The following is a 14,840-nucleotide window of genomic DNA, read 5'->3' as shown; positions in this document are numbered from 1 at the left end:
CGACACACTATATGCTTTATTGAGAGCATTTATTTCCAAAGCTGTATTTGTGGGATACTGACATCATCACACTTGGCAAAGTGGAATTCACCTCTTCTAATGTGTTTTCACAGTCTCCAAAAAAGCCACTCCTCTCAAAGGGAATCTCTCGCACACACAGGATTCAAACCCCTACCTAACTATTTTATGACACTTGGGAGACATGCATTAACACGACACACTATATGCTTTATTGAGAGCATTTATTTCCAAAGCTGTATTTGTGGGATACTGACATCATCACACTTGGCAAAGTGGAATTCACCTCTTCTAATGTGTTTTCACAGTCTCCAAAAAGGCCACTCCTCTCAAAGGGAATCATACGCACACATATAGTCTCCAAAAAGGCCACTCCTCTCAAAGGGAATCTCTCACACACACAGGATTCAACCCCCTACCTAATTATTTTATGACACTTGGGAGACATGCATTAACACGACACACTATATGCTTTATTGAAAGCATTTATTTCCAAAGCTGCATTTGTGGGATACTGACATCATCACACTTGGCAAAGTGGAATTCGCCTCTTCTAATGTGTTTTCACAGTCTCCAAAAAGGCCACTCCGCTCAAAGGGAATCATACACACACATATATCCCCCCCACACAGCAATTACAGGATTCAAACCCCTTCCTAACTATGTTACGATTCTAAAGAGATATGCATTAACACAACACGCTATTTGCGTTACTATGTGGTGTTTCTTCTCCTGCTATATTTATAGGATGCTGACATCATCAGACTGGACATGGTAATGTGTGTGCACTTAGTTTTATGCAATCCCTGGAATGAACCTTGTGGGTCAGCAGGTGTGAACAGCTTGAACAGGAATCCGCAATTCATAGCTTATGTGATCTATCTGTGGACAAATTACCATTCCTTCATATGACAATACATATTTATGCACAGATTGTTGGTTTTGTAGATACAACATGTGTCTGTGATGTTGATAAAGCAAAGTCTATGTGGGACGTATGTTGCTTCTTTCAGTGATGTTTGTCCTGGGTGGCTGCCTTGAAAACAATCTAGCAGGTTTGGGGAACATGATTTGCTCATTAACATACCACAGACGTTTGGGTTGTGTGTTTGTTGGATTACAATAGCTCTGTTCCTGACTGCAATCATGATGGACTCCATGGGCTAGCAGTTCAGACTTCATAGGCTTATAGGACTGTAGTTCCCATGGTCTATTGTGCACCAACACTTGTGGGGTGTGCCACATGTTGCTGTAACACATTCAACAGTGTAAAATCCTGTAGAGAGTGTGAGGCTCAACAGACTGTTCAGGTGCAGGGTCTGTTTATTCTGTTGTTCACTTATGACACATATGGGGAAACAATGTTATCCACGTGTTGGGATTCATTTGGCTTTGGAGGAGCAGTTTACACATTCTACATGTGATATCTCCTGATATGATGATAGGGCCTTTTGTCAATGGGAGGTGGATATGTATGTATGGGCCTGTCTGACAGGATGTCAGCATTGTCAGTCAGGTACATTTGACCCTGACTCAGGACATATATGACTGTACATTGCTATTTCTGACATAGCTGAAGGAAGTGTAATAGTTCTGTCTGTACTCCTTCGCAGATAATCTTTCCAAAGCAACGACAAACCTGAACACTCTGATCCTTTGTGATCAGTCAACAGTGTATGCCATCATTATATCCTGGCATGTCCAAAGGTCGGTTTCGTGTGTACTCTCCAGTCCAGCTGGTGCATATTGGAATTTTGACGCATTGTTACAACTGCCTTATGTACACAGAGAACCCTGTCCTCCTACCAACAAACTCAGATGTATGTATGAGATGCAACTATATAGACTGACAGAAGGCTGAGCTCTCCCAAGCCGTGACTGGCACATTCTATCAGGTGGTGAAGGTAACCACACACACCACAAATCCAGTCTCACATGGACCTATGACGACAGCAAACCAAATACATTACCGCACAAACACATACTCAGAGCCTCTAAATATACTCTGCCTAAGCAGCAGAGACATCCAAAGCAGACACCCAAATAACTGCTAACCCACAACTATACACACATATCGCATAGTTCACAAAGTCAGTGTGCCACACAGTCACTGCCCTTAGGCCTACACAACACACCGTATACACTTATAATAGGTGACTGTAATTGTCGGTCACACTGACATCCCACTCACCAGGCTAAACAAGGAGAAGGTCACTTTATGCTGTCAGTCAGGTGCCAGGATCTGCCACATGACACATGCACTCATGACAGTCCACTACAAGTACAAATATGGCTCCATCATTGACCATGCTGGTGTGTAAACCCTCAGATGTTCCTCCCTGGACTACATGACAAGAGACATAGAGGAGATCTCTGATCATGTAGCCCAGGCCAGTATGACCCTGACCTTGTGTAGCATCTTACCCTCACCAAGAATTATGTCACAGTATACAGACAAACTGATCACTTTTAACAGTTGGCTAACATATTGGTGTCATTCAAAGGGGATCCAGTGTCTGTCAGCCTGGGATTACATGCTCGACATGCCACGTAGATTCGCTATGGATGCCATGCACCTGTCACCCCTAGGCTTTCACAGACTGGCTTGCCACACCCATAGTGGCTGTTTGAAGCAAGGCTCAGAAGACAAAACCACCTCCATAGACGTTGCAGGGTAAAGGAAATGGAGAGTAATGCTGCTCAACAACAGATGTCTAACCCTCAGAATGCATGCACTCAGGACTCACATCAGTATTGAGACTGTCGATATATGTGCAGTAACAGACACCTGGTTCAGTCTCCCAAAAGCACGCCAGCACTACCAGGTTTTACTTCATACCATGCTTTTCGAACACAAGACTCAGACCAGCCAACAACAATAGGGGGGGGTATCCATATACATCATACATACACACACCTCCAGGTTGGTAGCACTGCACAAAGCATCAGAGAACGTACATGTGCAACTGACAGTGGGCCAAACTGCATTTCAGTTTGTAGACTGCTGCAGACCACACTCCCAAACTCGGGAACAACACTCGGTATTCCTGGGAACACTGGGGAATGTGAAGGTCTCACCAAACATCATTATATTGTGTGACTTCAAATACACAAACATTGTTTGGGAATACTACTCAAGCATCGACACCCTCTCACAACAGTTGCTAGGATTTATAGACTCAAATGCTATGGCAGAACTGGTCACCACAACCACAGGGGGGTAAAACATGTGGGACCTGATCATCACCAACATGGGGACTCTATGTTCCACACCAGAGGTATACCTCTCATTGTTAAGGTCAGAGCATACATTCATCTCATTGGACATACATATCCCATACACACACACATCCTAGGTGATCTCAGTGAAGTACTCTCATAAGCAAACGTCACACTTATACAAACCAAGGTGGTATCCATCAAAGACCCTGGGACAGTGTTAATTACGGCTCAGACCACTTAATCCTTTACAAACCCTTTCTATGGACAACTACTGGAATGCATGGATCGTGTTATCCCAGATAACTACAAGACTCACTCCTCCAAAGGCAGGGGACCTGTCTGGTGGACCACGGCCATTGATGAGCTATAGAAGGACAGGAGGAGGCTACTACATGATAGAGCAGAATCCCAATCAGGAAGGCATCTCTGATCAGTACTATGGAATAGCTACGATCACTTGTTGATTCATCTAAAGGCCACTTCTAATGGACACTTGCAACAGACACTATGGACAATCACAAGGCCTTCTTTAGTTATGTCAGGGACCTGGGTGGGAACTCACAGATATGCTGTGAGTTACTGCATAATGACAAAACATACAGTGAACCCACTGACATTGCAAACATCCTGGCAAACAGGTTCAGTGGAAATGTTTCCCCCCATCCCCCCTGCGGTGCACAAGTCCATCCCAACAGGGTGTAGCCTCCCTGACATCACAGATGAACAGGTGAGTGCTGCCCTCTCCATAGCAGACAACACAGCATCAATGGGTCCAGACGGTGTCCCAGCTTGCGGCTTACACGAGATTCATGACGAACTTCACACTCACATTATGTCACTGTTCAATATCAGAGTTACTACAGGATATGTACCCAAGGAATGGCATACAGCAACAGTGTTCCTGCTCCACAGTGTATCGCACTATATGCCTAACTATCCTGGTCTGCTAAGCTATGGAGCGTATCATCATGGAACACATACACATAGACATTGTGAACCTACAGACACTGGATCCTACACAATTTGGCTTTGTTGTGTGCAGATCTTGCCTCTTGCACCTGCTTGATGTCTTTAAACAGTTAACAGGTCCATAGACGTACAGAGGGTTGTCCACACAACCTATCTGGAGCTTGCACAACAGTTCAACACAATACCCCACTCAGCCATTATACATAAGCTCACCGGCTTCAATATCTACACATATGTCACAAGATGGATTGCTAACTGGATCATGGATAGCACCCACATGGTCAGTATTGCAGGTGCCATGTCTGACTATACATCAGTTACACGTGGCATCCCACAGGGATCAGTCCTGGGACCTCTCTTGTTCAATATATATTTCTCAGAAATACTGGCTAACACAGGAGGAATATGGCTGACCATGTTCGCAGATGACTGCAAACTGTGTGCCTTAATTGACTCCCCAGCTGGCACAAGCATCCTCAAAAAGGGTCTCACAGAGATGGAAAACTGGTGCCAGAGCCATGGCCTACAGCTACCTTCCATTAGATGCATAGTCATCACCTTTGGTAATAACAACGTGCCCACACATTACCAAATAGGTGATGATACATCACGTGTGGTGTGTGTGATTTGTGATTTGGGGACATGAATAGTTAGTGCTCTCGCCTTTGACATTCACATTGCCAATGTTGTTGGACACACCTTCTATATAGCCCACTTTATCCCATAGGGTTTTACATCTAGATCAGGTGGGGTCATTGTGCCCCTATATTCATCAGGCCCATGCTTGGATACAATGCCCCATTTCGGATGTACCTTACCCAACACCTGCAGTAACAGTAATGTCCACAAATGTACCTAACCATGTGGATCTAGGGACTGACACAGATGTTATGCACAGTTTGGCTATGGTGACACCAGCTCTCCTCAGTTGCTTACTGCCTACTTCGATGCAATCTGTGCCTGTTGTTTGAAGCCATGTCCATCACAGCATTGATGGACTGGCTCCACCTCAGGATATCAAAGTCCCTTACAGCTACACACTTCAGGGACGGGAACGTCAGCACTGATGTTAATAGGACATGCTGGAGGGGCAGATTCCCATCCCAGAGGCTCCACTCACTCGGGAATGAGATCCCAGTCCCACATACGCAGAGATCCACACTGATCACCTACAGGTGACATCTTGACAGGTGGATGGGTGATCGTATGTTTAGCCCTGGGATATGTTCTGGGTCCCTGCTAGACAGAGGCAGAATAAAATGAACATATGTGGGATATCTTGTGTGACCTACTATTCACAGGCACAGTCTACTAATCTAGCAGGGTTGCAAAAGCCAAACACACTGTGGCTAGGCTTATACATGCCCTAGGGCAGATAGCCTAGTGTCAACCTCTGAACCTATGATAATTTTCGGGATGCACATTGTTCATTGATAGTACTGATTGCAGATTTTGTTTCTTCTTTGCTTTCCCACTTTCTATGAACAACCTAAGTATCTGCATAACATATTTGATTATGACAGGGTTTCTCTATATTATATATGTGTCTTTTGTCATATAACTGTGTGCACATGGCGGATTGGTGAATAGTGTGAGGTTCCTGGGTTGACACATGCAACTGACGGATATGTGTGGCCCACTGCTGTACTCAGACATGCCCTAAGTGTGTGAGCATGCCCAGTTTAGAATTTCAGGGTTTTGTTGCCTGAAATTTGTCTCATATATTCAAGTATGTGAGCATGCCCAGTGTGACCTTGCAGTATGTTGCTGTCTGAGGTCCACTACATTTGTTGATGTATGTGAACATTACCAATATTAAAATTTATACTATATGTGTGTTGAATATCAGGTTCTATTCTTACTGCAGGCCTCACCTTTGTGTCTTAACTCGACAGGGATTATGCTATGCCTGCAAGGTTTCCATGAGATACTTTGCATAGACTTATCAACATTTTTTCATACAAGCTGACCATTGACATACTGTCATGGTTTAGTGGTTCTGTACTATGACTATAGTGCACTGTATCCTGATTTTGCGGACTGTCACTGCTTCATATTTTCATACATGGCAGAACAGACTGCTTCAAGAAAAGTGAAGCAAATATGAACATGTTTACCTGCTTTCACTGAACTATGCCCAAATTTGACCAGACTTGCACAACATTGCTCAATGCTCACCAACATTGCTGAACAGTGCCCAATATTGCTCAACATTGCCTGTAGTTGTGCTACTTAGTGTGTGCAATTTTGTTTACATATACTAAATAGTGGTGAGAGCTGTTTAGCACTGCTTTATATTGCTTAACACATAGCAATCATGCCTCAGGTGGTGCTGCAGGGCTACCTATGTCGGATGCACACATTACACTCCCTATACATATAGTGTCAAGTTAGGCATCCCTTTTACTATATGTGCGAGTCGGAGAGAGGTATCATTTCCAGGGTTCCTACTGAGCCAGTGTATATGCTATGCATTGCCTCTTTGCCAAGGCCAAAGCATACTGGGCATGCCTCCTTCTACCTACTGGGGGAGGCTCAGGTTGTTCCTTCTCTGAGTCAACCTCTGCCTGTGATGGCCTTGGCAATGGTGGGGGGCTGTTGTGCCTGACCCTATGCTGCTCCTGCTGCAGCTGTTTTCACAGGATCATATTGTGTAGCATAGCACATACCATGACTATTTGGGTACATGTAGTTGGTGAGTACTGCAAGGCTCCACCAGATGTGTCCAGGCACCGGAACCGTGACTTGAGCAGCCCAAACACATGGTCAATTTCATTTCGTGTTTGTGCGTGTGGCTCATTATGGCATTCCTGTTCAGATGTGTGCGTATTTCTGATGGGTGTCATCAGCTACGGCTCAAGTACATATCTAGCATCCCCCACTAGGTGACCATGAGGGATGTCCCCATTGGCAAATGTCTGGTACAGCTGTGTCAGATGCCAGATATGGGAGTCATGGTAGCTTCCAGGGCAGCCAGCACACACATTCATTATTATGCCCTGGGCATCACACACAACCTGGCAGTTGATGGAGGGGTAACCCTTGCGGTTATAGTAGACCCTACCCCGCTCACCAGCTGGTGCTTTGATGCAAATGTGCATGCAGTCTATTGCACCCACTACCTCAGGGTATTCCACTATTTGCTGGAAGAGACGCATATTGCTGGCCAATACCTCACGGGAATTGGGGAAATATACATGATCACCGACATGATCTGACATGGCATTCAGGAACTGGTGCAGTACCCTGGATGCTGATGCCTGTGAAATCCCCATCATATCACTAGTTGGTCTCTGAAAGGTACCTGTTGCTAGTATTCTTAGGCCAACACATACCTTGGTTTCCACTGGGATGGGTTTCCCTCTGTTGGTTCTGTGTGTGAGGTGTGGCCTGCACAGCTCAACAATTTTCTGCATGAGGTCTCTGTCCAATCTATAGCGCTCCACTATCTCCAGCTCATGTAGCCTCTGGTAGGTTACCCTGGGCCTGTACACTCTTCTCTGTCTCCTCACTGTGGCTTGCTCAGCAGTATTCGCATTGTCACCACCCTCAGCATGTTGCATATGTCACCTTATAACAGCAATGGCAGCCCCTAACATTTCTTTGTCTCAGTAAAGCTTTTTCAGTTTTCACTCCTATTAGCTTACTGCAGTGTTGCAGTGTCTCTGAGAAAAACATACTGGAAAGTTGTTTGCTGAGTATTAAGTGCTGGGCTGGGCTGGGCTAGTGTACTGCCTGTGTAATTGCCTGATTCTAATTGTTTTCACATGCTAGCTTTGCTAGTTCTCCTTGGTTAACTTCCTACTATTTATTGTGCTTCCTTTTCCCTTTCTGTTTCCTCAGGGGGGCAGCGCCGTGCACACAAGCGCAAACACGCTCACACGCACGCACACATGCTTACAGGGGCTACAACTTGCTTATTCTTGCTATCACATGTGCGCACAGGTGCAAACGCGCTTACACGGGTTTCAACATCCTTACACTTGCTTACTCCGGCTTAAACGCGCGCACACAGGTGCACACGCGCGCACACAGGCTTACTCGGGTTTACAGGCGCACACACGTGCGCATACACGTTGCAGGCATTTCTACAAGAAACTTTGGTGTTGTTTACGGCATACACCTTCAATTTCTTGCCTTTAGCTAGGGTACCTATTGACACACCTCTTCCAGTGATTAGTATCTGACAGCAGACACATGCCACTCTACTCCAATGAGCTTCACTTCTCTCAGACATACCTCCCCTTATGATGCCACCTATCTTCTCTCTGTTACACCCCTTATCCTACTCCTACACTACATTGACTGTGCTCTTTTGCTATGTAAACTTGTGATTCACTATCCTTACCCTCATTTGCATGGGATTGCCTACTAATGCTTCGTTACATCTCTTAGACTGAGCTTCCCCCCTTAGCAACCTCTACTCGGTAGCTATGTTGTCTTTGGACTGCCATTCCCTTGCATTGTACATTAGGGATTACTGTAAAATCCACATGTATGCATTTTAATCATTGGTTTTCTGGTTTTTAGAGTGCACCGCATTTGCTCGGTGCTGCGCTACTCTTAAACATCGGCAATCGAGATAAAAAAACAATTATTTTATTTTAAATTTGCATCTCGGTGGACATTGCCAATGGCCGTATTTTTGGCCATTGGCATGCTTCCTCGACTGGATGCATCCTTTTTTTGGAGCTGTCACGGCTCTGTTTTGCTATTTGCAGAACCGTACTCAGTTGTCAACGGAGTACATTTCTGCAAATAACACTACTCTTACTCGGACAGGTTAGGGTTTCCTGAATCGCAATTTTTCCTCATTTGCATGCCTTTCAGCAGCAAATGAGGTAATTTGCATATCCTAGCCCTGTCCATGTAAGAGGAGTTTTAGGAGCTCTCTTACACACCCCTGCCAGCTGTTCCTGGATTGCTTGGAAGACATGTTGGCTGCATGGAGTCTTATTCTACTCTTAGAGTCCGTGCAAGCCTTCGTGAATCCGGCCCATTAATATTTTCTTCCACTGGCACACATTATACATGTTGTCTTTGTTTATTACAACTGTCTATCAGACTAACATTGTATAAAACACTCATTTCCTGCAGTAACATAAATCTCACTCCTCCACCTGAACATTATTTTGCATGCTTTGAGCCCACAAATTCCATTTATTTGTAAGTAATTTGCTCCTTCCTTTTTGTGTAGATATAGTCTTCCAGTTTTTTTTTTCTGTTTTAAAATATTCAATACTTCAGATACACAGGGTTTAGATTTTGATTTCCATTTTGTAATTATGTTTTAAATCAGGTAACAGAATGTAAATTAAAAAGGCCTTAATATATCTAGTCAGTTTAGATCCTATGCCCCAGTCCTAAAGGATCATGCCATTATGTAGAGCCATTTGGTGCCCCAATAGTTCTGTCAGATTACCCTGAAAGGAATGCTTGAAATCTACCAAGTCATTACTTATAAAGAATTTGTTCATAGCAGCCTCTTTCTTCATCATTACATCTCCAACATTTATTATTTACCCTAAGGAAAATTTTTTGAAGTCTGCTTGGGGTACACGAATACCTATGCAAACAATTCCAAGTTAAAATCCTAAACCTTATGCATTAATTCTTCTCCCTTTCCAATAGCTCATTATACCCCAAATGTGCCATCATTGTCTGCATTTTCCTCTTCATTCATTATTGGAGCCCCTCTAGCTATCAGTATAATTACCACCGTTTTCCTTGGTCCCTTATATTGTGCTATATTTACATCCCAAAGTACATCCCTTGTCATATTCATATGCTCTTATCTTTCCATGTGTTATACAGCAGTATTGCTATTAGCAGTCTATTTTGTAAAGGTAATTCAATATTCCTTCCTTTTTGCCTATACCTGTAAGGCCAGTTACATTCCAAGATGGTATGGACAGAGCGAAAAACATTTCAAGAGGCAAACGTACAGTAGTTATATGTCCAAAAACAGTGTCAGAAATAAGACACATAATACAAAGTGCATATATTAAATTGGTGCCACACACACATACACACACACACACACACACACACACACACACACACACACACACACACACACACACACACACACACATATATATATCGTCAATTTTACAGATTCCTTTTAATAATAACAGACAGTGACCATCAGCAAAAGAGGACCTGTAGACATAGACAATATACATGGATGTAGTACATGAAATGCTATTTGATTTGTGATAGCACAGGTGCTGTTTCTTTTATGAAACAGATCCATCAGACTATCATCCAGGGATGCAGTGTATGACAAACAGATCATCGTTCAACATTCTGAAGGGGACAAAGTGTATGAACAGGGCTTTGAGTAGTTATACAGATCACATCTTATTGATCCCATTCTTATTTTAGTGAGGAAACTGTTGATTTTCCAGATGTTGCATGTGGCTGATGAGTTACATCAAGAACGTGGGCATTGGACTCACTGATGGGTCTTTTGATGGCTAAATACAGTTGAATGATGACTTGCTTTGTCCTAGATCCTTTGCACTTACTTATAAGTTGAATAACATCCAGTGATTTCCCTATGATCTTAGATATGTTGGTCAAAAGCAAGGGTGATGGCTATGGAAGTGACCAAATCCAAGACTACTAGGTCTACTATTATTGGTGTGTTATGAGTGAGATAGTTGCCCATGGGACCTGACTTGACAAAAGGTACTGTTATGCATTTCTTTGCAGTATAGTTTAAATTATACTAGCACATGTTACTTGCCTGTGACTACCATTCCTGGAGAATATTACTGACTTGGGGGAATTCTAGGACTGCTCAAAATTTGAAGTAATATTACAAATTGTCAAAGCAAAGACCCTTGGATGGAAGCAAGTAGAGGCCCAAAAGGAGCAGACACAGCAAATAAAAAATAAATAAATAAATAAATAAATAAAAATAAATAAATAAATAAACAGTGGAGGACTAACCCTGTTATTGCCCTATTTGGCTCACAAGTGGCTTTAGTAGACCTAATCTGCCCTCTGAGTTGTTTGCTTACATTGATGAGTGTTTTTTTGTTTGTTTTCATACTGTGTGTAGCACTTCCTAAACTAGGCTATGATTTTTTTTTCTTTTATCATAAAACACGTTTATGTTAGGATTCCATCAGGGTGGTTTATTTTTTTAAGTTAGTTCTGGGCTTATATTTGGTAGTCACAGCAGTCTCTATGACTCATTATTACAATTATTGACATAATTGTATCATTTTTCAGTGAGCAATTATGCATAGACAGTTGCATTATTTGGGTTTGGAAGTGCTTTAAATTGCAAAAGATTGTCATTTAGTAGAAATAAATTTGGCTTAGAATAGTTCCTAAATATTATGGGATTACCCGGGAGGTCACCAAATCCATTTTTATTATGAAGGAGACATCTTTGCGATCTGACCTTACCAGACAGTGGGAAGTACACCTTGCGGGAGGGGGGGGTGGGGATACTTCCATGTGTCTGAGTACCAGCTTGAGTATAAAAAATGGTGGAAGGGGATATTGTGGCTCTCAACTGCCTAGATGTTACAGATTGTTAGATTTTTGCATCATATTTTTGATCTGTTCTTTATAACATTTGTGGTTTCCTAACACATTAGTGATGATTAATGCCACTAAATAATGACAGAAATTTGAATTTCACAGTTCATACCCTATTAACTTTCTAAATTTATAGCAGCAGTAAATAGAAATTATTATTGGGACTTAGTCCATATGTCCACTATTGGAACAATCTGGTGCAATGTGTTTTTGTTTGCAAAGTCCAACAATGTCTGGGCCAGTAAAATTGGGGGTCATGTAAGTACTCTAGTTAATAGTAGGTAGTTGAAGTCAGACATGAATGTGGTACTCGGTTAAATGATGGGGGCCTCCAATAAGTCCACCTATGAGTTATGGGTTTATTGGGTGGTAGAGGGTAACCTATAACATGTCAGGATAAGATATGATATGGGACTTTGCCTATGGAAATTAGGCACAGAGAAGCTCAAGTGTATCATCCTGTTTGAGTAGTCTTGAAGTGAGTTTATTGTTGAAATAGCTTAAGATACCTAAACCATTGATTCTTGCATGTACAGTAGCTGGCTCAAGTGTCTGGGAATCATTGTAGCCCTGCACTGGTGTGGTGCTCCCTGCTTGTCATAGTAACTGCATAGATGTTCATATTGTCCAGGGTCAGGAGAGCATGGAAGGGGTGGAATTTCTTGCTTAATCCTGGCAGTAACTCCTTTAGATTCCATTGGGTTGGTTGAGCTATGTCTGTGTTTACAAAGGGCAGCAATCTCTGGGCCTGTATGTTTAGTGTCATGTACGATTCCTGGTTTTTAGTTTTGGCCATTAATACAATATTAGGTTGAATGGTATGGTCTTTGGGTTTCCTGTGTGCTAAGGGGGATCTACAGATACAAATGAGAGGGTTTATGACTTTGCCTATAGTACTTCCGAACTTGCAGAAGCTTAAGATCATCATCGTACTTGATGTGCCCCGTGGTCAACCATGTTAACAATGTAGACTAGTACACCTTCCCATATAATAGCAACCTGTGTAGTAGGTAGACTGTCTGTATGGTAGGCATTGTAGCTCAGTACCAGGTGAAAGGAGTGCACTGTCTATGTAACTGCATAGGTGTCTGCATTCTCCTGGGTGAAGACAGCTTAGCAGGTGTAGGGTAACTTGCTTAGACTCCTTCAATATGCAATGGATTTTCACTATATACATATATATATATATATATATATATATATATATATATATATATATATATATATATATATATATATATATGGGCCAGCAGAGTAATCCAGGCTGCAGAGAGCTGAATAAGCGACTTTTCTTGATACTAAGTATATTTTTTGTTGCTTTCCACATCTGAATACCTAGCAACTGTATTTCGCCTGCCTTTCTGTTACATTGAAGCTGTTTTTACTGCATTTAACTTAATATTGCACTTGGAATCCTTGTTTGTTACTATTTGACTGTATTTGTAGCAAATTCTTCTGTGTAAGCTGTAGTAGCTGATTCATAGCATTTATAAGTGTTTGCTGTACCTGTTTCTGCCTGTTTTGGAAAAAAAGAAAAAAAAGAAAAAATATCTCTTGTTTTTCCTGCTTTACTAGTTTAGTCCAGTTTCAGAGTTGCTGATTCCTGGGCTTTGGTTGTAGTTCCTGTGTACTGTTTCCTTGCCTTATTTGGGGAAGGAAGCTACCTTGCTTTCCTGCTTTACTAGTTTAGTCCAGTTTCAGAGTTGCTGATTCCTGGGCTTTGGTTGTAGTTCCTGTGTACTGTTTCCTTGCCTTATTTGGGGAAGGGAAGCTACCTTGCTTACCAGTGGGAGTGCGAAGCATTGAGCTGCCTTTTGTCCAGTTTTGTGAGGTTTCAGCCAGTAACTAGTAGTTTATTGCTCGTTTTGGGCCAGTTTCTAGCTTTTTCCAGCCCCCTGGTATAAAACTTTCAGCTTGTACCTACTCAGCACAGACTCCACGTGGGCCAGCAGAGTAATCCAGGCTGCAGAGAGCTGAATAAGCGACTTTTCTTGATACTAAGTATATTTTTTGTTGCTTTCCACATCTGAATACCTAGCAACTGTATTTCGCCTGCCTTTCTGTTACATTGAAGCTGTTTTTACTGCATTTAACTTAATATTGCACTTGGAATCCTTGTTTGTTACTATTTGACTGTATTTGTAGCAAATTCTTCTGTGTAAGCTGTAGTAGCTGATTCATAGCATTTATAAGTGTTTGCTGTACCTGTTTCTGCCTGTTTTGTGAAAAAAGAAAAAAAAAGAAAAAATATCTCTTGTTTTTCCTGCTTTACTAGTTTAGTCCAGTTTCAGAGTTGCTGATTCCTGGGCTTTGGTTGTAGTTCCTGTGTACTGTTTCCTTGCCTTATTTGGGGAAGGGAAGCTACCTTGCTTTCCTGCTTTACTAGTTTAGTCCAGTTTCAGAGTTGCTGATTCCTGGGCTTTGGTTGTAGTTCCTGTGTACTGTTTCCTTGCCTTATTTGGGGAAGGGAAGCTACCTTGCTTACCAGTGGGAGTGGGAAGCATTGAGCTGCCTTTGTCCAGTTTTGTGAGGTTTCAGCCAGTAACTAGTAGTTTATTGGTCGTTTTGGGCCAGTTTCTAGCTTTTCCAGCCCCTGGTATAAAACTTTCAGCTTGTACCTACTCAGCACAGACTCCACGTGGGCCAGCAGAGTAATCCAGGCTGCAGAGAGCTGAATAAGCGACTTTTCTTGATACTAAGTATATTTTTTGTTGCTTTCCACATCTGAATACCTAGCAACTGTATTTCGCCTGCCTTTCTGTTACATTGAAGCTGTTTTTACTGCATTTAACTTAATATTGCACTTGGAATCCTTGTTTGTTACTATTTGACTGTATTTGTAGCAAATTCTTCTGTGTAAGCTGTAGTAGCTGATTCATAGCATTTATAAGTGTTTGCTGTACCTGTTTCTGCCTGTTTTGTGAAAAAAAAGAAAAAAAAGAAAAAAAAATATCTCTTGTTTTTCCTGCTTTACTAGTTTAGTCCAGTTTCAGAGTTGCTGATTCCTGGGCTTTGGTTGTAGTTCCTGTGTACTGTTTCCTTGCCTTATTTGGGGGAAGGGAAGCTACCTTGCT

Source organism: Protopterus annectens, chromosome 2.part0 (assembly GCF_019279795.1).
Source record: "Protopterus annectens isolate FY-2018-M chromosome 2.part0, PAN1.0, whole genome shotgun sequence".
Taxonomy (NCBI): domain Eukaryota; kingdom Metazoa; phylum Chordata; order Ceratodontiformes; family Protopteridae; genus Protopterus; species Protopterus annectens.
This window is presented reverse-complemented; position numbering follows the sequence as displayed.